Raw genomic sequence first — 2661 nt, 5'->3', positions numbered from 1 at the left:
CGTCGCCTGAGAGATTCGAACTCTCGCGGGGAAACCCCATGTACTTAGCAGGCACACCCCTTAACCACTCGGCCAAAGCGATTGTTGATGTCTATGTATGGAAGCTATCTTTTATGTACTAAAACCAAGATGCCAAAACGGACAGTTCTTAGGTAAACGCATCATGGGGCTACCAAAGCAATCGAAAGCATCACCATTAAGTATGTGACGAAATAGTTAAATTTCTCCGTTCTTAATCAAAGATTTTGAGTTTCAGTAATTGAGCATAGAGATTTTTTTTTAGTAGGGAACGTTTTACTCTTTTGGTGTGTTTATCCAATTCAGATTAATCGAATCAATAAATTTTGAATACAAAAAGATTAAAAAGAAGCCTAAAAAAAAAACACATTAAAAAGAAGCCTAGAAAAAGAACACAACTAAAAGAATCTTTCGGTCTTTCCATGCATGTGAATGTTACACTTCTAACAAAGCCTTCTAACAAAAGTAGGAATTGAAAATAGAGGAGCGAGCTTTCTGATTTAATCAGTCATGCAGGCAACTAGCCAAAAGCTCTCCTCGCACTTATAAAACGACTTCAGTGCAAATGGCCAAAGCATTTATGGTTACAACTATGTACATAGCAGAAACTAAGGTAGTCTTTCACACAAACACCACTAAGAAGGACCAAAAACCGACCTAAAAATCGATCTTCAAATAAAGAAAAAAAAATCGACCTTCAGAAGTCAGTTTTAAATTAAATAATTATTTTTAATAAGACCAACCTCTGAAGGTTGGTTTTTTAAGCGTAAAAAATGGGAAAAACTTAAAAAACTAACCATTGGAGGTCGGTTTTAAATTCCGCACAAATTTATTTAGAAATACGGACCTCCGAAGGTCGGTAATGTTAAAATAAAATCATTTAGGAAAACCCACCTCTAGAGGTCGGTTTTTGTAAAAATTCAAAAACCCGACCTCCGAAGATCGGTTTTTACAATTTTTTTTTTTTTTACAGAAGACGAGCTCCGTAGGTCGGCTTGTTCCGCGAAAAAATGAATTTGAAGAGTATATATAATTTTATGGGTAAAAAATGTACCTGACACATGGGCCAACGTGCAGTTGACATGTGTCAATTTATTCAACGACGAATAGATATTAGATGGTAATGCCGAGCATAGCCCTTACGGAAAGGCATCAGATTGAGTCAACAGTGAACATCAACGGGAGCAACAAATAAGACCCTCTTTATTGAGCATTAAATGGAATTAATGTAGTAACAGCTGAAACGGTTATTAACGGCCAGAATCAAAGAAATTAAATGACAATCATCAATTAATGGTTGTCGTTACAGGCATACAACGGAAAGTAGCACCAGATAGAATCATATACCTATAAATAGGTATATTCATTGATAGAGGAGGCATCCAAGTCTTACTGAGAAAATACATTATTATCATTATTTCTTGCTTTTTGTCACTTTTATTCTTTGGTCATCAAGCTTTCATTCATTCTTGAAGATTAAGAGCTACGCTATTGTTGTTCATCAATATTGGAATAAGTTTACTCTTTCCTTTTTTTTTTATCTATTCTTTATCAATAACTAAGAAATCACTTATCTTAATCCTTTTACCCAAATCAAATTATTACCAACTGTAGTTAACCTCAGCACATATTCAATTATTTGAGTTAAATACGAATTTTGACTCAAACAGTTTGGCGCCGTCTGTGGGAATTCTACAGTTGGCTTTGTAGTTTGATCTCAATTTTATCTCTGTCTACGCAAACATTGTTATTTTTGGTATGATTTTGTGTTTTCGCATATTGATAAAAATATCCAATAACAAGCATGAAAATCAACATCAACAATTATAGCATAAACAATTTGAAGCTATGTCATTACGGAGACACATTGTAGAAGATATACCCTTCAACCGGAGTTAATTTCGATTGAATTTTACCAAGTAAAGGTAGAGTTAGTAAAGGCAGGAAAAAGGATGTGCGGGAATGAATACATGCTACATTGTTTGAGTATACGTCAATATGCATGTACACACTAGGGATGCTAAACATCCCGATGACATTGTAAATCACTTAAAAGTTACAAACACTTTAGTCTCAGAAGGTTTTCAAAATCGCACATCGGAGAACATGCTGCAAACATGATCCCGATTCATGGAAGCGGTTATATCAGCCTTAACTACTGTTATTAAAAAAAATGTTTATTCAAAATAGGGAAAACACAATAGAAGGATGCTCGGGAATATTCAAGGTACACATGAGTTAACTTTTCTACTTAAAGGATAACAGGGATCTAAGAATCAGCAATAGTGATCATTGAAAGCAAGTATCTAAGAATCGGCAATAGTGATCATTGAAGGCAAGAATCTAAGAATCAGCCAGGGTGACCGAAATTGGAATTATTAGGTGGTACCACGAACCAAATCAGCACACACTTTTTCAAGATTCTTAACGTTTTTTGAGGAAAGAGTGATCTTAATTGCGGGAACCCTCTTCGGAATCCTCCAAATCTTAAAGGGATGTCAATGCAATATGAAGCTCATGAGTAGCAGCTCAAAGACATGCAGTCAAATTAAAACCTGGAGTAAGAGCTTCCTCAAAAGCCTCTTTCCGATTTTAAGGATATCCACATCACGTTAAAAGAGCAGCAGCTTACACCGAGAGTAG

The 2661-nt window shown here is 35.3% G+C and overlaps 1 non-coding gene across 1 annotated transcript; it reads right to left on the bottom strand.

Moving 5' to 3' along the window:
- TRNAS-GCU (transfer RNA serine (anticodon GCU)) lies at window positions 1-82 on the bottom strand. Its single transcript has one exon. It is a non-coding gene; the product is annotated as a tRNA-Ser (tRNA).
- Between the last annotated feature and the right edge of the window lie 2579 nt (window positions 83-2661).

This window comes from Lycium barbarum, chromosome 11 (genome assembly GCF_019175385.1).
Source record: "Lycium barbarum isolate Lr01 chromosome 11, ASM1917538v2, whole genome shotgun sequence".
Taxonomy (NCBI): domain Eukaryota; kingdom Viridiplantae; phylum Streptophyta; class Magnoliopsida; order Solanales; family Solanaceae; genus Lycium; species Lycium barbarum.
Note: the sequence above shows the minus strand (reverse complement) of the source record. Positions and strands in the feature narration are given on the sequence as shown.